Genomic DNA, 27,008 nt, shown 5'->3' with positions numbered 1-27,008 from the left:
CACCGCCTTCGCTCAGTCAGCTGGGATCGACTCCAGAAAATAAAATCCGCCCTCTCGCTCGCCCTCTCTCTCTCTTTCTTCCTTGATTTCTTGCTCATTTTGTGTGAAAACGTTTTTTGCGTGTCACCATAAATGCAGCAGTCCCTCTGGATCACGTGGAGTTTTTCCTTGTGAGCGATGCGACCTGAAAAAACTTGAAACTGCAGCAGCTAATCTAAAAGATTTGCGTTATAAACCTCTCAGGGACTCTGTAATAATCTGCTTGTGGACATTTATATCTGAAGCTACAAGTAAAAGCCCTTCTGTAACTTTCTGATTTAAGCTTATTGGGTAGATCAAATTATAGATAAATTTAACTTTATAAGCGTCTCTGCAATGTTTAAGCAGAAAACTGAATTCTTTATAGTTTGACCAACAACTGCTAACATTTGAAAAGAAAAAGAAAAGGATTGAAATTTTCTTTAATTGTCCGAAATTCTTTTGTTGTTGTAGAAGTTACGGTCTCTTTTAATATTCAAATAACTCTCTCCTCTTCCTCCAGCTGCTCCGCTCGTTGTGATTAGACTGGAGTAGCTTTTCGGCCACGGTCTCATCAAATCTTCTCCGCACACACGAGAGCCTCGTTTGGTTATTGCTTTTTAAATTCATCCATCTTCCACACTATGACTCATCTCTCTCTCACACACACACACACACACACACACACACACACACACACACACACACACACACACACACACACACACACACACACACACACACACACACACACACACACACACACACACACACACACAGTGACACGTGTTTGTGTGTGTGTGTTTGTGTGTATTCTAGTCGTATCTCATGCAGATACCGTACAGGTGAGCGTGGTGCCGTGTGTGTAGCTTGTGTTGGAGGCACCTTGATATATTCCCGCTGCCTCTTCCTTCTGTCCACGACCGCTGAAACAGTTTTAATTAATTGAAAAATCACATATTGGCTCGTGCCCCCGACGCTGCAAATTGACCTTTCCGACTCTTTTAACAAGATGTTCTGATGCTGAGCAGAATCTTTGCTGCTAAACAAGCAGGAGCCCAGAAATAAACCTGTGGTTGAAACCACAATAACAAAAGCCTGTTGTTTCCTGTCAGACCTGGGTTTTACATGACGTAGCCCACTACAGCCCATTACAGCAGAGGGGAACACCGCTGGTCCTTTTTCCCCAAAGTACAACAAGGTAAAAATACATAAAAATCCTTCATACACTAAATAACTTGTAAAACATTACTGAAATGTCTTACCAAGCTGCGTCATGTTTAAGAAGCTTACAGACCAATGCTGCTTGAAAACACTCTGACTGGAAATAGTTTCTCTAATGTGTGTGTGTGTGTGTGTGTGTGTGTGTGTGTGTGTGTGTGTGTGTGTGTGTGTGTGTGTGTGTGTGTGTGTGTGTGTGTGTGTGTGTGTGTGTGTTTTTTTGTTTGCTAATGTGTGTGTGTGTGTGTGTGTGTGTGTGTGTGTGTGTGTGTGTGTGTGTGTGTGTGTGTGTGTGTGTGTGTGTGTGTGTGTGTGTGTGTGTGTGTGCACGCTTCAGTGTGTGGCCATATGGTAGTCAGTGCAACCCCTTTGTAATCAAGCATTATATAAGATAAGCTCACGTGACCTCTGACCTTTGTATCTTCAGGCTTTTCAATTTGCTGTCCGCGATTCACCGCTGATGTCTTTGATGTCGCTTTTATTTTAGCTCGTGTTAATACGAGGAAGACTTTGCAGAGCACAGAGTGTCTTTTACTTTTCTTTTTTGCTCGTAAAACATGTTTCCTACGTGGTAGGAAGACTGAAGCATGCTGGGAGAACGTACTTTCTTACTTTCTTACGAGAAGGACACAGTTTGAAATGTTGCTCTGAAAAATTGGACCTTTCATTTCAAGGAAAAGACAGAAATTCAAAATCAGCTCGTAAGAGCGTCTCTTCGTTCGTCTGGAGTGTGTTCAGAGGTGACAAAATATGACGTTAGGTCTTTGCGGCATTTGTCCCGCCCCTCCTTCGCTGTGATTGGACAGCTGGGTAAAAAGTGACCGTGACGACCTCATTTTTCAACTTTCAACGACCAGAAAAAAAATGCTGACAGTTCAACACTATAACAACACACAATAAACGCTCAGCACCTCGAAATACTGCTGCCATTTAACCCCCCCTCCCCAAAAAAAAAAAAAAAAAAAAAAACCGGCGCCCCCATTAATATCAATTTAACAAATACACTCAGGGAAAAACGCTTTGATGGACACGGCCCCCTAAAATGCAAAACATCACAGTAATATGCTGTAAAAGATGAAAATGACCCTATAAATAAGATATAATGTGATATACTTACTTCGGTTTTATAAGGAACAAAATGCAATCAACAGGTTCCCCTGTGAAAATGCACTGTGTAACTTAGTCTGAAAAGTTTCATGTGAACAAAACTGTTTATGTTTAAAAATGAAATCTCCGCAGGGCAAGTTTTACTCCCACTTCTGCCATTTCATTACAGTTTATCTCAAGTCTGCTCTAGAAAATTAATCCATGAGTGTGACCTGAGGAAAAAAAATACATTTTCTACCACAATAAATTCTTATTGGTATTGAAAATGCATAATCGTACTTTTTATGCTGTAAATAATTTATGAATAATTGTTGCAGATGAGCTGGCAAATTTCTACCATTGCAGAAAATGAACTGGTTGACTGAGCTCATTGGTTCTGGCTTACTTTTTCTCCTCTTCTGTTTTTCCCCTCTGGCGGCAGACGGTTTTTTTGTGTGTTTTTTTTCCCAGACTGCAGCGGGGTCAGAGTCGGGGTCAGTCGTGGCCGTCGGGGCCGCTACTCATTGTTACTGCAGGATAAGTGACACACAGCTTTGGCTGCCGCTGCTGCTATTATTCAGCGCTGGGGCTCCCCCACACACACCTTCACGGTCACGCTTACAGCTCACAGGCAAATTATACACTAAATTATCGAGAGATATATTTTGAATTCCTGCTGCAATCATCCAATGTTCTGGTTCTGGTATTGGTTTTTTTTTTTAGCCTCTTTTATCTGGCCGCCTGCCTGCACCAGCGCGTGGCTCCTGATAACACTTTCACTGTTCACATCTTCAGCAGACGTAACTTTCAGTGAACTCTATTGTGCCTGTTGGCGGGCAGAATCGTGCTGGGACTGAGGTGGAAATTGTGATGAGCTCATTTACCAAGTATAGAATAACATTTGCTGGTTCCAACTTTTTTTGAATATGAGGGTTTGCTTCTTTTTTTGTCTGTTTTGTATGATTGTAAACTGAATATCTTTGCTTTTTTTGTTGAACAAACACATTAGTTCACTCCGTTACTGTTTTATTATAAACTATCCGAGTAGGTGAATAATCATTGTCCAGTGTTGTTAGGTCTTCAGACAACATTTTTCACACAGTGCTATTGTTACTGCTCAGCCTGCTATCATGCAAAAGCATGTAATACACACACTGTCTCAGAAGGAATTAGATAATAACTGGAATAAACTGGGTCGTTGAAAAATCAATATTTATCCAAATTACAATAATACAATGTTAAATTTTTTAAATCATTAAGATTGTCATGCCCATTTGCTGACATATTAAGGAGCCCTTTTTCTGCATTGGGATCAGGTACAATAGCCATAGGTTAGATCCACCAGTGGCTGAAAACGGTTATCTTCAAAATGTCTGCTTTACTTGAATTAGATCCGGAAACCGTGTTTTTCAGCTGGACATCAAGCAGCGTTTTGAATAGTCTGAATGGGCTTTAATGGTTGCCACGACCTAGAAAATGTGCAGCAAATGGACCATCCAAGAAAAATAAATGAAAGTTGCAGCAGGTGATAGCAGCTCTATGTCCGTGTCTAAAAGGGAGAATGTTCTGGATGCTGGTGGTGGGATGACAAGAAGAGAAATGAGAAAAGAGAAGAGATGTCCACAGGAACATACATAAGTGCGTGCACATGTATGAGAAGAGAAGAGGAGAGGAGTCTTGTCACTGTAAATACAATAGGAGACTTTAAGGGGTGGTGAATACTTGCAGCTCCTTGATGGAGAAAGACAGTTCTTCACAGCCATGAACACGGGGTCACCTGGTAATGTGAGGATGCACACACAAACACCGAGGTCCATTGTGAGCTATCGGCTGCACATTGTGATTCTTTTTTCACGTCCTCCACAGCTAAAATAGTTCCCATGGGCACCATGAAATATTTCATTGATTTCTGTATTTTAACACAATATGAAAATCTGTTTATATCAAATACAAAAATCAGCTTGAGCTTCACAATCCTTAATAGATCAAGTTGGGGTTGATCTGACTGGCAGTGTTTCTTCATGCTTTATGCTCAAATGCTCTTTGACTTTCTGATGGTTGCTACAGAAGACCAGAAGCTAATTTACCATTTTGAAAAGGGGCGATGTAATTTCCTAAAGCGCGACCAGTGAGTGCTGCTCAGACAGATCATGAGTCGTTATTCGATGTTTGCTGCTCCAGTGAGTCGGCTCTTTGCTGCTGTCAAATAAAACAAAAGTGTATAGTTCATGGTAATTAAATTAAACTTTATTTATATAGAGTCAGATCACAACAGAAGTCATTTTGAAGCACTTAACATAGTAAAGTCCTTTTCAGCTTTACAGTAAGGAACCCTGCAAATCAACAATTTGCACATAAGCGACAGCTAGAAGGAAAAACATCCCTTTTAACAGGAGGAAACCTCTGACAGAACCGGGCTCAGAGGTGGGCACATTGGACTGGACCGGTTAGGGTGAGGGGAGAGGAGGAGTGAAAAGAACAGCATCGAGACCCAAGACAAAAAACTGTTGGTGGGACCAATAATCGCAAATAGAATAATGCAGCGTCAAAACTATGTGAGCGAGGAGACAATAAGCACTAAATAAAACTACAAGAAAGACAGGGCATCAATTTAATGAGATGCAACGGTGGCATATAAATGCATGGATGATAAAAGAGAGATGAGTTGTACTGCATCTTGCTAGGTGCCCCAGATAATTTGTTTCATCCGGTGTCATAGATAAAAATAACGGCGTTATCTGCATAATAATGGACATTTATGCAGTGTTTTTATTTAAATATAATATCACCCGAAGGAAGCATTTGTAATGAGAAAAGTATAGAACCCAGCACCGAGCCTTGTGACACTCCATAACTAACTTTTTTGCGCTTCGTTGGCAAGAACAAAATGAGATCTATCTGATAGATATGATATGAACCAGCTGCAGTTTTTTTTTTTTATCCTATTTGCATGTTCCAGTCGCTGTAATAAAATCTTGTGAGCGCTGAAGTCCAGCAGGACAAGTGCAGTGACGAGTCCATTGTCTCGACGCTGTCAGAAGATCGTACGTAACGTTTCTGTGTTGTGATGCGGCCTGAAGTCTGATGGAAAACCTTCAAACAGACCATTGGACAACGGAGCTTCATTTAGCACCGAAGAATAAGACTTTTGGGTACACAATACAATATTTGTGTTAGCTGTAATAATTTCATTCCGGCTAAAAGAATGACGGTATTAGAGGCGAGGTCTGCAGGACCAAAGTGGTGGCAGTTGCAGGTGTAAATGAGTTTAACTGTGCAAGTTGGTTTTGAGTTCAAAATAATGAACACAAACCCTGCAAACTGTTTCTGAATAAATGAGGCTCTAAATCGTTTCCTCTTCACCCTGCTGCTGCGTCGGTGTTTAAATGTCTTTACTGAAATTTGCTCCCCTGTGGTGTGTAATCTCAAATAAACATAAATAGTTTAAAATGAATAACTGCTGCTGTGGTGAAGCTCACACACACACACACACACACACACACACACACACACACACACACACACACACACACACACACACACACACACACACACACACACACACACACACGGTTTGACTGTCTCGCTCAGGTTGCTCTTGGTTTGAGTTGTGTGTGTGTGTGTGTGTGTGTGTGTGTGTGTGTGTGTGTGTGTGTGTGTGTGTGTGTGTGTGTGTGTGTGTGTGTGTGTGTGTGTGTGTGTGTGTGTGTGTGTGTGTCAAAGCTTGCGTTAAACAATGGGAGCTGGCTGTTTGATTACTTTCATGTGGTTACGTTCAAATTGATTTGTTCTGTAAGCCATGAAAGAATATCCCAACCTGCAATATTACACTACTTTATGACTTTATGAGCCACATTATTGCCTCAGTGTCGAGACTGTATTAATTTGTGCAGAGCTTCCTGCATCGACCAGCTTTTTCTTTCTAAATGAAACTGAAGCTCTGGCATGCGATGAGTTTACAATAGGCTGAATGTGAGAAGTGGATGTACAGCAGTATAAGCACTGGTGTACACAGCTGCATGGAGGTTCATGTATTTGTGGAGGAAGGAAACACTCAAAAGAAATAATGATTCATAAAGAAACACGTGTCTTAAGCAGCAAAGTTACCCAGGAAGATAAGATGAATGTTTTTTTTCCAAGTTACTGGAGATTATTTATTTTAAAAGCTCATATAAAGAGGTGTTGCAGATTAAACTACATCTTGCTTAAAACTGGCAAAATGTGTTTAAAAGAGAGTATTTTGTATCTTATAAGCATTTACAACATTTAAATGACCACAATGCATGTCAAAACTGCACATTAAAATGCCATTTAGGCTGCAGTTTCACTGAAATACTTTCAACGTACTGCACATTATCCAGGTTTTCATTAATCTGTACTTCTACAGGAAAATTACACAACCTCTGACTAATCTTTTTGCAAATTAAACACTCCCACAAATGTTCCGAAATGTTACAGGATAACAGAACCTGCGGTGAAAAGCAGCAGCAGCAGGAGCATTGGATGAAACAGTCCATCAGCTGCCATTCAAAGGTCACTGAACGGTTCAGTGTGAAGAAATGAAAAGTCATGTCGACACTCACAAGAAGACGACTCGCTGCTTCTCTCTCGTTCCCGTCTCGCAACTGATCAATAAAATATCTGGATTTAATATTTTAGTCTCACGGCCTTGAAGTCAGGCTCGTGCTCATTTACATATTTGGCCATGTCTGCAGTGAACGGACTGTAAAACAGAGCGGGGTGTAAGTCCAACGCCAGCAGGCACGCAACGGGAAGAGGGTGGTGATAAACATACAGTTGGTGCTCAGACAGGAGGGATGATGGACGGACAGAACGTCGTCCTGTGGCTCTCGGCTCGACCTCGTCAGTCAGACCTGGAGAGGAAGAGGTGATGGATGTATGGAGAGACAGTCACGACTTAGACAGAGGGAGGGTCAGATGAAAAGAGACAGGTGAAAGAAACGAGGATAAACAAAAGAAAATAAATCCTCCTTTTGACACAACGTGGTCTGATTTTCATGGTTTTGACCATCTTTCCTGTTGGTTAACGTAACGATCCAATCAACAAGTTTATTCATAAAGAAAAAGGGAAAAGAAGAAGGACCTGAGGTAGAAACCCGAAGATGCTTTAGATGGAGTGATTTCGATGTTTTTCAGTGAGGCTGTCTGTGGAGCAAAAGTTTACCGTCATCGTTCCCGTTGCATAACTTTGGTTTACACTCGAGTTTGGGCTGAGCGACCACTGTGGAGGTTTCGTGTAGTCTAATCACAATCATCCTTGGGAGTTAAAAACCAATTAGGAGGAAACCCGTGGAGCCGTGGAGCAGACAGGCTCTCGGTCTCAGCTGTCAATCAGTCGGGCATCCATGAGTGTCGTCATACAATCGACCCCCAGAGGGGCAAACGGGAAAAGTGAGAGAGGAGAGCTCACAGTGCAACAGAATATCTTTATTAGTTCGTGTAAAATGTGCTCAGTGTTGGACACTTTTACTCCTATTTGTTTTCAAATCAGCGTCGTCACTTGCCAAGCCAATTTAATGTCCCGAGCGCGGAAATGAAAGTCAGCAGTAACGTTGTGTGAAATTTAAGCGCCTTCTGTGTGACAGCCACCTGTTCCTCACACTGTTTGCTTGGATGTGATTTAAGTGCTGTTTATGTGTTCAGTGGGGAAAAGCAAACCAGAGAGTGAGCGACAGCATTTAAGGCAGAAAGGATCACGCGTGATAAGAGTCAGCACCGCTGGCCAGATGGGGGAAAACCCACTGAGCCCAGTTTGTGGGGGTTTGTTGCTCCAGTTGTCGTTCTTGTTGTTGTATCTAGGAAGGCTGGTTTAAGTAATGTGGAAATGTTTTAGGGACGTTTAGATATTTAGATTCATTATTAAATCATAAGGAAAGTAGGAGACCAAGAGAGTCAGTCGGGGATTACATGAAGAGACGTAAGACACTGAAACCGCCTACATTTGCAGAAGAACTGTGGAAAGATCTCCAAGAGGCTGAACAACCAGCCTGACAAGTAGCTTGAAGAACTGAGTGCATTTAGCAGAGCTGCAACTGAGTGTTCACACCAAATATTGATTTTTGGTGAGGTTTTAGTGCTTAAAACAGGACTGCAGCAGCCTCTGAATCAGAACACCCAACACGTTGGACTGAGAAGGCTGCAGGTTTTTTCTTTTTTTTCTGGTGCTGACGCAGATTCTTCAGGACTTATTTTTTCCGCCTCGACAAACTTTTTTTTTTCTGCTTCGATTTCTCCACTTTTCTCGCTTTCTTTTCTGTCACCGTTTTTCTTCTTTTGAAGTCTCTGCAGCTGCATCATCGGCGAGTTACTTCCTCTGTGATGCAGAAATGCTCGACAGACCAGTGGTGTGTGTGTGTGTGTGTGTGTGTGTGTGTGTGTGTGTGTGTGTGTGTGTGTGTGTGTGTGTGTGTGTGTGTGTGTGTGTGTGTGTGTGTGTGTGTGTGTGTGTGTGTGTGTGTGTGTGTGTGTGTGTTATCCCTCTTTCTCTTCCCTCCGGCCCTCTCAGTCTCTCACTTGTTTTCTCTTTCACTCGTTCATCCCATCATCCCTCGCTTCCTTTCAGCCTGTCACGCACAACTCCACAGGCTTTGTTTCAGAGAGCTGCAGCCTGACACTGAACGGCACTCAGTCTCTCTCTCTGTCTCTCTCTGTCTCTCTGTCTGTCTCTCTCTGTCTCTCTCTGTCTCTCTGTCTGTCTCTCTGTCTGCACTAACGTGTTTAATCTTGCAGCCGTCCTCACACAGACAAACACACACTGACACGCACACAAAATGAAACGCGGACTTTTCTTTTTTTCTACATATATCAAATTAATATATTCAGCAGAGGCTGGATGTGCTGTAAAGACTTTTTTATGCTACTGCATATTATATTGTCTCTAAAACCCTCCAAACAGCCCTTTGATGATGTCAGATATGTTCTCACACACACACACACACACACACACACACACACACACACACACACACACACACACACACACACACACACACACACACACACACACACACACACACACACACACACACACACACAAGACAAAATTGTAAGCATACACGTGAATGGCGATTCATTTGTGGTTCATAATCAAATTTGAAAAAGTCGATAACGAGAGCGGTATCAGTTCCTGGAACAATGTCAAGGAAACTCGTATAATCCACCGACTGCGAGGAGTTTTCTACTTTAAATGTAATTTTTGAACGCATCGATCATCACAAATGAAAGTCGGCCTGCATCAGTGGTGGTAAACGTCTAAGTTGCTGATATCTCGTACTTTACCTTGAAAAAGTCCAGACGCCCGAATCTCCTGGAAACATATGAGAGTCGATACTCCTGAGGGTTCAGGGCTCCAGTTTATTGATTGCTGCTAAAAGTTTTGAGCTGCTAAAAGTAACTATCTGACAGAGCTGAAACTCCAAAACAAACTCCAAAAAAAAGAAAGAAAGAAGCTACACACACACACACACACACACACACACACACACACACACACACACACACACACACACACACACACACACACACACACACACACACACACACACACAAGTTTTGCAGGAAGTTTGCAGACGCTCCCACATTGCTGGGACTTTATGTTACTGAAAGCTTTAAACAAGAAAAGAAGTCAGTCTGTCACTGAAGAGTGACATGCAGAGACAAGGTGTGTGTGTGTGTGTGTGTGTGTGTGTGTGTGTGTGTGTGTGTGTGTGTGTGTGTGTGTGTGTGTGTGTGTGTGTGTGTGTGTGTGTGTGTGTGTGTGTGTGTGTGTGCGCGCGCGTGTGTGCGCTTACTACATTGCATCATTCACTGTGTGTCATTAAGAGCAGGCGAGAGAGGAACGTTAACAGCATATGTGGATGTGGTGCGATGAAGCATGATGAAGGAAGTCACCAGAGAACCTCAGCTCCGCTCATCACGGCTTCGGCTTTACCTCGTTGACAGCTGTGGGAGTGTGGACTCAGCCAGAGCTCATTGGAGCAGTTATTTTTTTAACTTTATTTACTTTGCCATTCACCTGGGAGGAGAGAGTGGAGATAGATTTCAGTATAGGACCTGCTCATTCAAACCATTTTTCAGCATTTCCGACCTCCCTGATATAATTAATTTTCTGTCATATATATAACACCCTTGGTATCAGCCCTCTGGCAGGCTCATGTTAGGTCTTGAAGTTTGACACTTAATTACAAATGGCAAATGACAACCTGTTGCCGTTCAGGGCTGAAATACAGTGATAACCGATAGCACGCTCCTTCTGTTGAGGAGTTTGTTCATGTTATGTTATGTTTTCCTCTGCAGGGGAATCGTTGGCAAAAAAACAAACAAAAAATGATGCAACAATGCCAGCTTTAACTTTGACATGTGTGATTACAACGCACAAGTGACAGCTTGTAAATGAGGCAGAACGTGATGAAATGGGATCACACACACACACACACACACACACACACACACACACACACACACACACACACACACACACACACACACACACACACACACACACACACACACACACACACACACACACACACACACACACACACACACGCACGCTAAGGCATGCAGTTCCATGTAAGACCCATATATCAGCCAGCACACAATTTTCCACTTAATTAACTTCTTTTTCAGATTTGCATTAATGTATTTACATGAAGCACAGACAAATCTGCACTGTTCTCATTAATATGCACAATCACCACTGCATTTTCCACCGGGTCAACAGGGAAACCATTTCTCACCTCTGAGTGGGTTCTGCCCTGGTTTAAGAACAATAGGAGCGTAGAGATAAAAGGCTGGCGGCGCCCCAAAGGTTTCAGCCCAGCGTTGAACTGTGAAAGAAGGAGGTTCGAAAGGAGAAATAAGTGGCAGCAGCAGAGAATTAAAGTAGAACAGAACAACTGAGCTATCTGGCTGAATTACATGAGCGCATGGAGACTAGACAGTAAGAAGACAGCTGAACACGCTGCTATCATGAGCTGACATGCTATCATTACCCTTCTGTCAGCTTTGTACGAGGTTGAGTGTGTTCAGCGGAGTATTAGCTCGTCCTGCAACTCCAACAGCAGCGTAGGTGATATTTTTCCTCCCAAATTAACCTTTGATAATCACAAAATCATGTCTTTTCAGGCATCTGTGACCACAACGACTGCTGCAATACAAATGGGCCATTCTGAGAACTTTTGTCCAGTATGGACTGACTTTCTGTTCCATTAGGCTTGATAATAGACAGGCATTGATAGAGCAAGCTATTTCATGCAACGGTATTGCAACTTGAAAACGGTAAAACCACATTGAAAGGCTGCCCGCTCACCCTGTCGCCGTCTTTTCTGCTTCTGTGCTCGTCGGCGTCCCTCTTAACTCAAAACTGCCAGACTGTGCAGGTCTCCACCAAGACATCCATAATTTATAACCCGAGTGTTCAAACAGGCTTGTGTGTGCATGCGTGCGCGTGTGTAAAATTCTGTCGTTTCATGTGGCAACAAAAAAAAAAGTTTTTGATTGCAGGAGCTCAGGAGCTGTGTGTAAATTGGTTTATTACAAAATCACTGGTTCAAGTAGTAAATCAGAAGAAATACTGCAGTGAAGTTAATACACTGGGGTGTAGAAAGTGGAAAATTGACTTTTAGGCTGCTGGGAAATAGTTGAAAATATGTTTTTCACTCGGATAGGCAGTGGTGACCGTCTCACTTAAGATGATAGATGATAGAATCAATAGCATCTTTATTAAGTTCGTATATCCAGTAACAAAACACAGGAGTAACCCTTTTACCATATTAATATAAGGCTTGTATGCTGGCTTTACCTGCATGTTTTGCACCAGACCTCGTCTTCATTTATGTTTTGAAGGAGTTCCACAGAACTTTCTGACGGCTGTAGTTGTCTCTGCATGTTTCCCCATACTGAGATAGTTTTGCAAAGCTCCAGATCCCTGAAAGCAGCAGCGTTCCTCTTCCTCTGTGGCTCAGTGGCGGCTGACAGGCAGCTTTCAGGTGCATTACCGCCACCTTCTGACGGGAGTAACGAATTGCAACCAGGCATAAAAAAAACCCCAAAAAACAGGGGAAATGAAGAAGAACGATAGTCATCGATTTCGTAGATTCGTGCTCCATCCCGAGTAACTACATGAAACGAGCAGCCCGATCAAAAACGAGTTGTTCATTCAGCGATCGGCTTCGTACTTCTCGAAAACAGCCGCAACGTGCTTTGTTAATTAATTGCATCTTCCTGCAAAAAATAACAAATTCCTTAATTTTAAAACCACTGATTTGTTTCACACACTGTGTAATTATACTGTTTCCCACGGGCCCTAGAGACAGTGTAGACTTTGTGTTTCTGAGGCTGCATCAAAGACTTCTGCTGCAGATACAAGAAACATCATTTAAAACTGTCCACCTCCACAACCTGCAGAGAAATGAGCTGAACTCTCTGAGGCTAAATGTATTTCCTTTTTTATCTCGTAGACTCTCAGCCGTCTCTTACCCGTGGCTGTGCATTTGTCAGTTCTTTTTTCATTTTAATGATGGTAAAAGTGTACACAAGATGTTTTGCAGGGGTTGCACTCGTGTCAGTTATTCATTAGTAGTTTGTGAGTAATGTGCGATACTTCCTTTAGTTATTATTGTAACAATATCACAATAAAAGTGCTGCAACCTCATTCAAGATGTATATTCTTTTTAGACAAATACAGTTTTAGAAAACGGTCACAGTGTCAGTTTATCCAATGTTACGTCAGCATTGATCTAGTTTATTCCAGTTTTATTAAATCTGACAGTAAAATATCTATATTTTTTTTGTATTTTGATCATGGCCTTATTTTGCTTGATAAATTAATCAAGTAACTAACTGCCAATCAGCCATTTTGAAAGACCGTTTCAGCTTATTCTTTTCCAAAACCCTAAAACCCTCGTTGGTATCATCATTCGGGAGTTCATAAGAAGTAATCTCCTCTTCTCCCTGTCATTATGATGTTGTTGACGTGTCTCTTACTTGTTCCCCAGCAGCACTAAAAGCTTTAGTGTGGTTATTTGAAATCCTTCAGTTTTGCTGTAAAAGCCAAGAAAACGATGCCTTGTGCAAACAAAAAAGCTTAGTCGTGTTAAATCCGTCATTAACCTGATTTAATATAATGACGGTTCATCCCACACGTCTTTCCCAGAATGGGGACGACTCTAGCTCGTGTTGTAGCGTCTCATTGAATTAATAATGTCTGTGTGTTTTGGACTCTCCCGATGAGACTGCACTCAGCTCGAGCTAACAATGGTGCCGCTGTAAACCAGGAACAATCTGGGTGATATCATGTGTGTGTGTGTTTGTATATTACTGAGAAATGATTGTTTATGCATGAGACTTGGGGTGTTTTTGTGATTGCTTGTGTGCACAGGTGTGTGTGTGTGTGTGTGTGTGTGTGTGTGTGTGTGTGTGTGTGTGTGTGTGTGTGTGTGTGTGTGTGTGTGTGTGTGTGTGTGTGTGTGTGTGTGTGTGTGTGTGTGTGTGTGTGTGTGTGTGTGTGTGCGTGCTTGTATGTAATCTTGCATGTTGCTTCTGATTTGCAGGTTTTTGTGCCCCTGAAGGCTCATTTCTCCCTCCATGGCTGTGATCAGTGGGGTCAGCGTTTTTGCTTCATGTAACTTCAGGAGTTATATTGATAATATCTGGCATTTGCATGTCTGTGCTCGATAGAGGAGCTCCCATAATGTAGTGAAGCAAACACAATCCTTTAAAAAAAAAAAAAAAAAAACGGCAGCATGTCCAGGAGCCATAACTCAATATCACACGTTTTTGAAATATAATATCCCCTTCATATTTTCCTTCCTCTGAACCTTATGAACTCTCTTCTTCTCACGGTGTAATTCTTGACCGCCTCCTCTCAGAGGAAAATGTCCTTAAGATCATTTGTTATAGAAAAAAAAAAACAGAATAAAGAGGGCTCAGCAGATATTCCTCAAAATGTTAACTGCTTCCATAGGCTACTAGTTAATTGCAGTATTTCAAACATGTTAAAATCATAATGAGAAAATAAATTACTTTGAATTTTACAAGTTTCCTCAGGAAATGCACACTAATATCCAGACAGGTGCAAGAAATGAGTCCAGGTGTTGTGTATGAGCTGATTGGCTTCCACACATCATCTTGGTTTTTGTTAGGGAACAGAAAGAAGTCAAAGGAGCCAAGAAACTTGTGTTTTGTGAGGCTTGTGGTCATGTTGGAGAACCGGCCATCGTACCACAGCTCAGGTCATTTGCCCTGAATGTTTTCCCTCAGATGTCTCTGAATGTCACAGTAAAACAAATTGACGTCCCCGCCCGACGTGTCCTTCTTCGTTCATGGAACTGGTGATATATTTCATATTATAGTAAAATACTAAAAATCCACATCCTCAATTTAAGTTGATGGAGCAGTTTTTTGTTCTCACATTTCTTGTGGGTAAATATTTGTTTATGTGGGGGGTTGAGAAGGCTGGTGGGGGGAAAGTGGGTCGACCCTTGAAGCTCGTTATTTTTAATTAGCTCTTTATGCCTGTGTTGGGATTTTAAGTAGAAATAAAAATGAAGCATAAAAACAGCCTCTTGTCTGGAGTTGCTCATATTACGTTAGCGAAAGCTTCTACATTCTGTCTTTCCTTCACAAACAGCATATTTTGTTCAATGTTTGCACGCAATAAAACATTTTATAGCAAACCTTGAGTTGTTCAAATGTTTAATATCTTATGCTGGATAAAAGGAACCTTCTACCTTTATTGTGAGCCCGTAGCTGCTGTTGTCAATTCGCTAAAACTGGTCATTGTAGCTTAGATGGAAAAAGTTCTTAATGAAATTGAAAAGCCTGCACGAAAACAATTTTCATTCTCTTCTCTTTCCACTTACTGCCAGTGCCTTCCAATCCAGGATAATCTATTCTTCCCAATCAATCTGCCAGCCTTTCTTCAGATTCATCCCCACTCTGTTTTCATCCGTTCATCACGTCACTGTCAGTCTGCCGTTTTCACTTCCTCCAACGGTCATTCTTCTGCTCTAAGTGCGTAGTGGTCCGCGTCCTGCAGAATAAAATGGATTCTCAACCTCTTTTTCTCTCAACATCGGAGCGAGCCAGGACTTTTTGAGCTATAGGGGAACCCGTGGCTTCGTTGTGCTGTCTGTGAGATATTGGGCAGGTTATTTATTAAGGGAAATACAATGAAAATAAAATAGATTAAACTGAGGATTTAACTGCAGCTACGTGATGGAGGGAGACGTGGTGAGGAGAGCTAGAGAAATGTTCAGGACCCGAGGTTTGGTCAGCAGAGGTACAACTTTGTGCTGGTGCAGGAATCATACCCATGACCTGCTTATTATGAACTTATTACTCCACTCTGAAGCGGTGATCCATCCCTCAATGCAGCCATCTCTTCATTCACTCTGCTGTAAAATCCCTGTCTGCTCATTTTATTATTCAATTTATTTTTTATTCTGTCGCGCTTAGTGCAGCCAAGTTTTCTTGGCTGGTATAGCTCTGCTTTATCAGCAAATAGACCATCTGTAAGAGAGGAGAGGAGAGCAAGAAGATGAGAGGAAGATGAGAGGAGGCATCAAAACACAGCCCCGGCCTCTCATCGCCAGCTTTAATGTGACAACTGATTTTAAGATTTCAAGCATTAACAACGACGTCCTCTTAGATGGTGGAACACGCTGCTCAGCTCAACCAGCTGTTTCTGAGGGCTCAGTATTAAATAACAGGTGTTTTTCTGACACTTGGTTCACATCTCATCACGGAGCAATCTGGATGAGCAAAGTTGCATATCTGTGCATATCTGGCAGCTGTATAAATGCAGGATGATTTAAATGTGATCACAAAACCAACAGCACAACAAAAAGAAGAGTGTTGAGTCATCAGAGCAAAAACTTTGCTTCAAGGAAAAACGCTTGTGTTGAGACTGTTTTTAAATTGAAAGAGAAATATAGGTCTACAAAATACGTTTTTAATTTTTATTTAAATGTATATGTGCACATGTATACTAGTGTACAACTGTGTGTGTGTGTGTGCGTGTGTGTGTGCGTGTGTGTGTGTGAGATTGATCCATCCCATGTCGTGAGCTCCTGCAGGTGTTGCTGGGAGTGTCTCATTAGCTGCTGCAAAACTGTTGTCAAAACCAGAACGACCTGCTGGTAACCTCTTAGAGTTACAACAGGAACACACACACGCACGCACGCACACACACACACACACACACACACACACACACACACACACACACACACACACACACACACACACACACACACACACACACACACACACACACCCCTACAGTCATGTTTCTATCACTTCAGAGTACTTTTGAATTGAGTTACATACATTTTTGTAGAGATAAACTCAAACCAGTAACTTTCTTTTCCTTTAAATCTTCGCCCAAAAACTTTTTAGGATTTTCATTACACGGTCGTGCTTTTTTTGATTTACGGCTCATTGTGTGTATTACTCACACACAGAATTGCATTATATTTTTCATAACCACATGAACGGACACCACACAGAACCACAACACACACACACACACACACACACACACACACACACACACACACACACACACACACACACACACACACACACAGCATCAGTCTGTCAGCCATCAAGCAGCAGGATTAAAGACCCAGCAGCGCCGAGTTTGAAGGCTCACTAAATGACCCACGTTAATTATTCTGCCTCTGATTATCAAGCGGAGGATGCAGGATGCCCGCAGTTCATGTCTGTCTGGAATTCGGAAAATGAATCGGACCAACACATCAGAGCGGGAGCCATCTGTCTGGCTGGGGATGTTTGTTTTTTTGGACGGGAGCTTATTAGAGTTTCATTGCTTTAGTTTGGGAGCTGTTGAAGAGAGAGGCAGAGGTGTGTGTGTGTGTGTGTGTGTGTGTGTGTGTGTGTGTGTGTGTGTGTGTGTGTGTGTGTGTGTGTGTGTGTGTGTGTGTGTGTGTGTGTGTGTGTGTGTGTGTGTGTGTGTGTGTGTGTGTGTCATTTCCCTCAATCCCACAAAAAATGGCAATAATAAGCGGTCTGATAAATGAAACAGAAATGATTATTTTTGTCTATTTTAGCAGGAACTATCATTAAATATCAACATACCAGAGTCGCTGTTTTCCTGCTCTCTCTCTCACCTAACGACATAAATAGGTGACATTTTTCTGCAACAATGTACTCATTAGTTAAAATGCCAGCAGCTCTCGAGTGTCCAGTCAACTGAGTTTGAGATGCTGTCGACTCCAATTTGCTAATATTACATTTAAGTGTTGCTGGGGGGCCGGTAATCTTCTCCACCCACACGAAGTGACAAATCCAGCCATAAGTGTGGTGCTCATTAGTTCCCAACAGCCACCGCACACATGAAATTTAAGCCGAGCTCCACTTCTACGCTCACTTTGGTACATTGTCGATTTCTTTGGTGCTTTTTTTGTCTCAGGAGTCACTGCAGGAGTCATTAAAAATACCTTTTTAAGGCTTGAAGGCAGACATTGTTCAAAGCAGGACTTCTCCGGGTTTTTACTCTGAGTCATCGCTCTCTGGTTGATTGATGAAGTCCAGTGTGGGCTGCAGTACGACGGTCGTTGGCCCTAATTCATGTTTCAGTCACAAGTTGAAGAGCCTTGCTATTACTCTTCTGTATTTTTTATTTTTTTTTATTTTTTATGATTATTATATGCGTTTTGATAAGGTAACAGGTTACTCTCCTTTTTGAATGCTGGATTGTGTTTATTTTTCAGTGTCTTTCATCAGATTTATTTTTCAAGGCTCCTAAAAAAACAGCAGAAAGTCTTCAGCAATTTGGTAACATTCGTGTTTCAAGATCAAAATACATATCGGTCAGAACGGCCAAGCGGGTGTTTTTGTTGTTGTTGTTGTTGTTGTGTTTTTTTACATTCGCCAGTTGTGCATCATTAATTCGCCGTTTGGGTTGCGAACTCGGTGTTGACAGACGGACACACAGGATCAGACTGCTAACACGCAGCTCCAGTGTGACGTTGGAGATGTCTGAAAACATTCAGCCCGAACGGCGTGACCTCATTGGATTTGCCTCCCTACCACTTCTTTCTGTTTGCGCGCAACGGGAGCAGTCTCTGAACTTTCCTGACCGCCCCGTTGTGCAGTATTTTAAATGAAATACCTTTGCAGTCGTATCAGCCGTGTCTTATCGCTGACAAAAGAGCAGTAACAACAGGACTTCACTTCAAGTCAGCAGCGGCTTTCGCTTGTTTTTGCTCACTTGAGAAACACACCTTTGAAAAGCTGGCTGGATCTTCACATGACAGGATCGTGCTGTGTTTGCTGGGTTAACCCGTGTAACTCACTGGAAACATGTTGCATCAGGCAACATCCTCCCCAGTGCTGTTGCTGTGGCGATATGCAGGATTGTGTCACTAAGGACACTCATGCATTCAGTCTGTATGAGTGCATGAAAGAGCACCAATAAGGATCGACGATACTTTTAGAAACAAATAAACATAATCCACGAGAAAAGAAAGAATACAGGAAGGCTAACAAATACGCTATCTGACATGGACCAAATAAAGTTTAAGCTGACTCAGCTTTTACTTCACATTTCTATGTATTCCTGTAAAACGAGTGTGAATGCACTTCCTGTATTACCACAGCTCAGTCTGCGGTTACATTTTCTTGCTCATGGGCACTCCTGCAGGATAATGAGGACACGGCTGCAATTGTAGAGGAGGATTGATTGCAGAGGGGATAACCTCCAGGTACCGTTGAAGATACACAGACTGCATGTACGTTCTCCACAGACAGCTGCCACACACACACGCACACACACACACGCACACGCACACGCACACACATACACAAGCACAAACACACACACTTACATATGCCATAGGTCCAGAGGGAGCTCCAGACTGCAGATGACTCCTACGGTAACTGTAGCCTACAGGCCTCTATTGCACGCATGTACAGTGTGGAAAAATAAACAAGGACGAGAGGAGAGTAAACAGATGATACGTCAATTACTTATTTTCAAAAAATAATGTAAAATGTATTCATTAGTTAAAAACCAACAGGTGAAAATATTATGAAGTGGGTTTTTTTCCTCTGAGGAGGAGCAGCTGAAGTCAGTCAAGTTGTAGAGAAATGTTTTTGTTTCTACTGGTCCTTATGTTTTGCTTTTATTCTTGTTCCCTCATATTAAATATTCAAATTCAGCTGTAACAAGATATTAAATGAAAACAGTTTGAGGCAAAAATGCTGATTGGAAGAGGGACATTTAAATGCATGATAAATCTCCTGAGGAAGGACTTTTCATAATGCAGTGTGTGTGTGTGTGTGTGTGTGTGTGTGTGTGTGTGTGTGTGTGTGTGTGTGTGTGTGTGTGTGTGTGTGTGTGTGTGTGTGTGTGTGTGTGTGTGTGTGTGTGTGTGTGTGTGTGTGTTTTCCTGACAGATTTGTGTGGGTGTGTTTTGCTGTGACCTGTAAGTGTGGGGGTGAGCGGTGCATGGAGGTACAACATCCTGATGAACACGACACCAGCTGAGAGACCACCTGGATTATACAAACCTACCTGACCCCACACACACACACACACACACACACACACACACACACACACACACACACACACACACACACACACACACACACACACACACACACACACTTACCATGAGTTTGTTTCAGGTGAAGGCAGGAAGGATTAAAGGGTACCTGCACAGATGGTGGAGGTTCTTTTGTAGTTGAGAGGAATAAAGACAACATATCGAATGCTCTGCTGTTAAAATGTTGTTTTTCTACAAGCTTCAAGACTTTCATAGTATTTTTTGTCTCGTCGTAGTGCCTATTCAGCCCCTCCAGGATTTCCAAGAGGTTTTTTTTAAAGATTGTTGTGTTTGATTTTTGTGGGGGATTTTCTCAAAAATGTAATTTGTAGAGTTTTAAGTGAGTTTTTTGGGGGAATTAGAAAAAGTTGCAAAATCAGAAAGAAAACTTAGATTTTTCATTTTTTTTAAGCCCTACATGATAAAGGAATAAATTTATAATCACTTCCTGTGATAATACTCATGGTGCACATCACAGACATATTGTAGATTTAAACTTTTTAAAATTTATTTATTGAACCACGGGGGTAAAAGTTACAAAAATAACTCATAAAAGCCGCGTATCTATTGTCTGATATTGCGATGAACATGAACCTATGGAAAATCTTGGCAGTAGTAGCAGAGGAGCAGACACGTCTGTGTACTGTTAAAAAATGATGAACACTGCTGTTAACGTTATTGTTTCATAGGGGGATTTCTTCAGTGCCCTCCTCTTCTCCATATTGTGTCGTACCTCTTTTTTTTTAATTATTTCTTTTTTTTTTATCCCATTCACCAAATTTCATCAAGTTGTTTCTCGTTCTTCTTCTCAGGTGTTTTCTACTTTTCTCTCCTTCTTGCCCTCCATCTAATGCTACATGCTATTTCCCCAGAGTGCCTGTGTTTTGTGTCTCAGTTACAAGCTGAAAGATTTATTACAGCTATTTGTTCTTTTTTAACCTCTCACTGTCTCTGCCTCTGTCTGTCCATCACCGTGTCTCACGCAGGCCTTTTACAATTATTCATCCGACTATATCCGCCTGTCTCTTTTTTTTCTCTCTGACTTGTAGGTTTCGCTTCCGCATGATTATATCTGCCGGCCTGGTGATGCCTGACAACCCTCTTATTCTTTTGCCTGTGCTTCAGCCCCGAGTCTTTTCATCTCATGGCTGCCATCTGTCTTGGCATGAAGGTCTAAATAATGGATTCACTCAACAAAAAAAAAGCTGCTGCCATCGGTCAGGACATTTTTTTTTTTTACCAGAGTTGAGGTCAGAGAGTAAGAACGGTTTCATCTACTTCAGCTATTATTAGTGAAATTCAGAGCATGTACATCCTCTGCCTGGTAACAGGTGCAGGGGTGTAGTGGGTCGGTGATAACTGAAGATGGACTAAGTAGGTTACTCAGGTGCAGTCCACACTGCTGTCCTGATTGTGAGTTGTGAGTCACGTTAAGAAATGTGACAGCTCCATTTCAGTGGTAAGACATTCATTTTACGGGGTTAATATAGAGGCTTTTCATCAACTCAGCACGTAACTCCAAATATTTTTTACCGCCATTTTTCAACCTTTTTCCGACACGATCGATTCTGACCTAAATCAATTCCTTCACTCGGGAGTTGCCCTCCATCTTGCTTGGCCATCGTACTGCCAGCGCAGCTTTCAATGAAATCCACTCTGATGCTGCCTAAAGAAGTTTAAAAATAAAACTTGTGCAAACTTGTGATGAGATGTTATGACTTGTTTTTTTTAATACAGTGTGCCTCTTGTTCGTAGGTCGGGTTGTTCACTCTGACATAATACCATCATCTTTACGTAAGCCAGCTTTTTTCTGTGTCCTTTGAATTTAAAGTACATTTTTAAACACAGAAGGTTGAAAGCAAAAAGTATAGCATGATCCGTGCTATATCACACTACTAATTATAGTGTACGGGGTATTTCTATCAGGCACACACGTCCTTCTTCGAGCCCGCCTCAGCTCTGAGTATTAAAAAAAATCTATGTTAATTCACAGTGAGAGTTGAAACGTGATCTGCATGTTTAAACACTCATTCTGGAGACACTCAATCATTGGATGCACACAGCTTTAAGACAACTGTTACAATATTAAAGTCCCCTTTCGGTCCCTCAGCTGCAACAGTACCAGTAAATCCAGTTTTTCATTTTGGAAAGCAACACAAACTGTTCAGAGAAAAAACTTTTACACGATAACTAGAGTGCAAAAAAAGCGTAGTTGCTATGGGACACAATTATACACAACTTCTATTTAAATTCATTTAATATTACTTTTAAGCTCTTATTGTTCCTGAGCAGTTTATGTGTTATTATGTGTCATAGATGTTTGACTGATTTCTTTCATAATTTTTTAAGTAAATAAATAACCTCTCTAAGACTCTGCCTCTTTCTTCCTCCTTTAAACTCTACAATCCGCCGTGACCTGAAAACAAACCGAGGATGCTCGGACCCTCCTGCCTCATGCAATAATCTGGGTACACCAGAGATCAGAGAGAATCTATGACAGCATTGTCAGAGCTGATTGGGTTTTTTCTAGAGCAGCTAACAGAAAAAAACAAAAGTACAATTGTAATTGAATTAGTAACCTGTCTGTCTGTCTGTCTGTCTGTCTGTCTGTCTGTCTGTCTGCCTGCCTGCACTGATTGAGGGCTAACGATGAGAAGAATCAGATGGCCGTGCTGAGTTCCACTTGTCTCTAAAGCTATTTTCCTGTTTACTGTCTTTCAAATGTAAAATGAACGTTAGCCGTAGCTACAAAGGAGGACAGTTGTAAACAGTTGTTTAGTTGGGCTAAAGATACCGATCAGGAGAGAAGAGAACAACAACCAGTCGGAGATAAATATGAATTTGTTGATGAATATTATTTTAAGTGGTTGATATCTGTGATTGTGGAGCTACATGTGCGGGACGGGGCTATCTAATGTCGGGACCTGTTGAACCGAGCGGGAACGATGACGTCACTTTCTTGTTTTTAGCGCCAGAAGTAAACGGTCAGATTGAGAACAGCTGTTGAGTGTGTTGCTTAGTAACGGTGGACGTTTAAATAATGTCTGTTAGGTATAAGTGATGTCACTGAGACATGAGGACATGTGTGAAATATGTTGGTATGTTAATATTGACCATAGTGAATATTATATATATATGTGTGTGTAATACTATATTACTGGTCATTTACTGTTACACCAACAATAGAGTTTATAAATTACAGTACTGACATCGTATTAAATTCTGCTGTATGCAGGTTGTTTTTGTTTGTATGGATCTGTGATGGAGACAGCAATCCCCAGAAACCTCCACAGAGCGCTGGAGCTGAGTGACCCTGCGACCCCTGATCATCTTTGGGCTTCATGGATTCTCCTGCAGGAGCACCGACGAGCAAAAGGTTTCGGATAAGAGTTCGGCTGAGAGCCTCCAGACATACACTGACTGACTGTGAGAGAAATACCGGTATTGATAAAGTATATACCTACCTACCTACCTACCTACCTATTGGGGTTATTATTTGAATTTGTTATTTTTATTTTATGCTGTTCCCTTGATTTCCTGTGCGTGTTAATAACTATAATAAATTGCAGTTCAGTTCCTTGTTTTAAACTGCAAACATTTGCCGTGTTTCATTCACTCCCAGAGCGACCTAAAGACAGGACTAAACTTAACACAGGAAATCTACTGTGTTACATAGATTACATAATGCTTACAGATTGTTGTTGTACTATACCGCGTCAGATCCAGTTGAACCCTCTGTATTTAATACCAAAATTAATGCTCATGCAGCTGACCATCAATGCATCAGATTAATAATCAGCCTGGAAGAAGTCAGTCAAGTAGTCTGTTGTTTCTGAAACCAGTCCAGATCTAAAATATTTTTTTATTTTATTTTATTTGTTAAACCTTAAAAGGTGGAAAACAGCAACTAAGCCTTCTGGAAATGTGTCTTCTGCTGTAATCAGTGTGACTTCTCACCAACCCACTTTACACTGAGTAGGCTCAGAGAGCTGATGGTCTGGACCTCAGCTTGACTCTTGCAAATTGCCCTATTTGCGGTTGTGGATGTGGGAAATAAAATGCTCTGGTGGCCAGAGCTCATAATGGATGTGCAGCTGGTTTTTGAAAATGGACTTGTAAATGACCAAAAACATGATGTAGTGCTCTTCAAATAGGAAATCCTCCTCTTGTTTTTGTCTCTGTTGTTATGGACTGAATGGGCACCATTAAAAAAAAATTCTGATGAGTGGATCTGCCTTTAACGCAGCAGGTAGCGATCCAGTGGGAGCCGAATACTCAATTATCCAACTATTGTGTGTGGCTTTGATAAATCTGCCTTCTCCATCCTTGTTAATTGAGGTCTGCTGTGAGCAGCTCGCTTGTATTGGAGCTAAAAGGTTCAGTCTGTTGAGGTCTCGGATCCAACCCGGGGGGATTGCAGCAGCAATGGTAACTGATGATTTATCGGTTTAGACCAGTGTTTTTTCTTCTTCACACATAATAATAATAAACTTCATTTGTATAGTACCTTTCATACAAGAAATGTGCTTTGCAGCAAGAAAATGACATCCAGTGTTTCACCTAAAAACAGATATAAAGGAACATTTAAAAACATAAGAAAGAAATGAGATGCATAAGAAGAGATCAAGTTAAACACAAATAAAGTTAAAATATATAACAAGCAATATGCATGTTAAAGGCGTGGAAGTTCACTGATTACTATGAATACCCAAACGTTTGTAATTTATCAACAGATAATTAAGAATAATTAAGATAATTTCTAGACAGACGCTTGTCAATGTATGTATTTCTGTATTTGCGAAGTCATATTTCTGCAATGTATGCTTTGCAATGTGAGGGCAGAGTTAAGCGAAACACCGTAAGAAACCACATTCACACACATTACAAGACTAATGACTTCAATTCAGACATCAATGTAAACAAGATAACCTTTTAAAAGCATCGTAATTCAAGCTTTGCTCGCCTTACTGTGAATCAAATATCAGTGGAGAGGCAGAAGTTGGCCGTTTTATGCAGGAAGTTACGTTGTCATGTTGTTGATTTGAGGTTTCTTGTTATGTTAGAAAAACAAATATCGGCCCCTCCAGACTTTCGCAGAGGTTTTTTTTGTGATTATTACGATAAAAAATACTTGATTTTTGCGGCCAAATTTTTTGCGTAAAATTGCGCGAATTTGAAAAAATTGCAATTTCAGAAACAATCAAGAATATGAAATATTCCTGTGATAATAATCACGGTGCACATAACTATGTTAGTTCTAATCTTTTTTTAATTTATTTATTGAACTTAGAGAACCGTGGGGCTAAAAGTTACAAAAATAAATCATAAAAGTGACACAGCTTTCCAGAACAGACCGTCTGTGACTTTAATATAGAAACAACGACTACATCAGCTGTCAAAATAAGAGCTTTAGATGATGTTTAATTCATGTTAATTCAACACGTAGACCTGCTGGATGCACACCCAAAAGCAAAGTGCAGTTACAACTTGATGAGTGTATGATTTTCTGTAGTATACAGTAATATGTAATCACCTCCTTTGATAATAAGCATTTAATGATATTTTTTTATTGTGAAAGCCACATGAAGAACTCAGCTCAACTCAACTCTGGAGAGACTCGCCAGAGACTCGCCTGTTTGTTCGCAGAGCAGCAGAGTTGGAGAAGAGAAAATCAATGCGAGTTAAATGTGCAGCACACTCTGGCCTTTGGACCCACCTCTCATATTATCGTGAAGGTGTCAGCCCTGTTTCACTTTATTGAGTTCCTCTTGTGCGTGTTTGTGTGGGTATGAACTTGCCGGTATTATTGCCTGAGGTGCAACGCTGTTTACTGTTAAGCACCAGCAATTTTATCTGCTCTGCGACAGGAGGTGTGTGTTTGCTTTGTTGTCCCGACACATACCTGCTTCCCTGGTTTACTGTTGCACTTTAGCAATACCATATGTCCTGCAAAAATGTGTGTGTGTGTGTGTGTGTGTTTGTAGGTCCTGGCAGCATCATAACAAGACGAGGAGACCAAGTGTGCTTGACACATTCGAACCCTCGAATCGCTCAACTTCCTTTTATTTGTTGACCTGCATCTTTTTTTATTTTATTTTTTTATGTTCACTTCTTTTGTGTTACTCCTTTGCCTGTCTCACCACACACACACAGACACACACACACACACACACACACACACACACACACACACACACACACACACACACACACACACACACACACACACACACACACACACACACACACACTGCAAAACCAGAAACACCCACACAAACAACAGCTCATGGTCATGTTATCTTATCTTATCAACTAGTAGTGAAAAATAAGGTCCAACAAAGTTGTGAGACAGCAAGAGAGCAGTGTGTGTGTGTGTGTGTGTGTGTGTGTGTGTGTGTGTGTGTGTGTGTGTGTGTGTGTGTGTGTGTGTGTGTGTGTGTGTGTGTGTGTGTGTGTGTGTGTGTGTGTGTGTGTGTGTGTGTGTGTGTGTGTGTGTGTGTGTGTGTGTGTGTGTGTGTGTGTGTGTGCTGGCTCTCTCCTTAGAATAATTTCTCTCATATATCCCAAATCTGCTCCTCTGTCATCATGACCCGCCTCTGATCGGTTGCCATGGTGTTCCCTATAGTAGGACATCTCAAACCGTAGTTCTACTCTTCCAACCAGATTTTCTACGTCAACGTGAATTACGTTAAACAACTAGGACTGTTAAAAAGTATGTTTTTGGTTTCATGTTGTGAAATTCATTTGTGGCATCTAAAGCAAATTTGTCAGTCAAACATGAAGGACAAACATTTTTTTTTGCCAACACAAAACATCAGATTTGTTATTGAATGTTGAGCAGGCAGATGGACAGTTTTATTTTATTTCAGAATAATCTGTCCCTTGTAGGTGGTTAACAGCAGAGTGAAGTGCGGTGATTTTATTTCTAGTCCTGTCGTCTCCTCACTGGAACTAACAAGCTCTGCTATCCAGTAAAGATGCCAGCAAGCTTCATGTTGCAGAGACAGATCTGAACCTAACAGCGGTTGTTTTTTTTATATTTGGCAGACATGTCCTGAGAGACGCTGTAGGTATCAGGGCAGATTC

At 41.4% G+C, this 27,008-nt stretch overlaps 1 protein-coding gene across 5 annotated transcripts in view; it reads left to right on the top strand.

Moving 5' to 3' along the window:
• The window catches only part of slc8a2b (solute carrier family 8 member 2b), a 106,819-nt gene that overhangs the window by 11,011 nt on the left and 68,800 nt on the right, over nt 1–27,008 (top strand). The window contains exon 2 of one of the 5 annotated variants that reach the window (XM_069718274.1): nt 23,158–23,298. The exons of the other annotated variants lie outside the window; for them this stretch is intronic. The gene's annotated coding sequence lies outside the window, so the exon portion shown is untranslated. The remainder of the gene's footprint in view (nt 1–23,157; nt 23,299–27,008) is intronic. 5 annotated transcript variants of the gene reach the window in all.

Source organism: Brachyistius frenatus, unplaced genomic scaffold (assembly GCF_029030835.1).
Source record: "Brachyistius frenatus isolate BFR_SWC_R1_liver_20210118 unplaced genomic scaffold, ASM2903083v1 Contig_189, whole genome shotgun sequence".
In the NCBI taxonomy this organism is placed as follows: Eukaryota; Metazoa; Chordata; class Actinopteri; family Embiotocidae; genus Brachyistius; species Brachyistius frenatus.
Note: the sequence above shows the minus strand (reverse complement) of the source record. Positions and strands in the feature narration are given on the sequence as shown.